Below are 664 nucleotides of genomic sequence, written 5' to 3'. Positions count from 1 at the left end.
TCAGCAAAGCAGACTACACATCTAAACTGTGCATCTTGAGATGAAAGTGAAAGTGAAAGCCCACCTTGAAAACGCCAACTCCCATTGTGACACAGCACTCCACACCACGCAAGTGCACACTGCACACAACGAAATGGCATTTATGCCTCACCCGTGCAAGGGGGCAGCCCCCAATGGTGCCCCAAGGGAGCAGTGTAAAGAAATGGTAACAGTAGGATGGGGGGACACAGTGGTAGCAACACAGTTTTTGGCACTGACCAGCTAAGAGTGAGCAGTGGCCATAGAATGTAGAAAACAAAATGGAACCCGTAAGCCACATAGCCGTAATAGGAGATATCATCAGCGGTATATTGAATCTAACTAAAGTGAGTTCCCAATTGCAAAAGCAGTTGTTAGTCCTAAACATGCCTCCGTTTTCCTCCTACAATGAGAATATGAATAGTAGCAGAGCAAAGTTCAGCAGCAGGGCAGCTAGATGTATTTCTTTCTTTCATTGGAAATTTCCTGAGCGATAAAACTAAATCTTTACTTTGTTCACCACAACACATGAATACAGAGTTGCATCGTCAGCAGTCAATCATCACCAGAATGTTAAACAGTCAGACAAGATGCTTCCAATCAGTGTAGGGAAAGAACAAATGGCAACTGCCCAGAATGTTAAGGA

The sequence above is a fragment of the Engraulis encrasicolus genome, chromosome 17, assembly GCF_034702125.1.
Source record: "Engraulis encrasicolus isolate BLACKSEA-1 chromosome 17, IST_EnEncr_1.0, whole genome shotgun sequence".
In the NCBI taxonomy this organism is placed as follows: domain Eukaryota; kingdom Metazoa; phylum Chordata; class Actinopteri; order Clupeiformes; family Engraulidae; genus Engraulis; species Engraulis encrasicolus.
The sequence above is the reverse complement of the archived record's forward strand: the minus strand, read 5'-3'. Positions refer to the sequence as shown.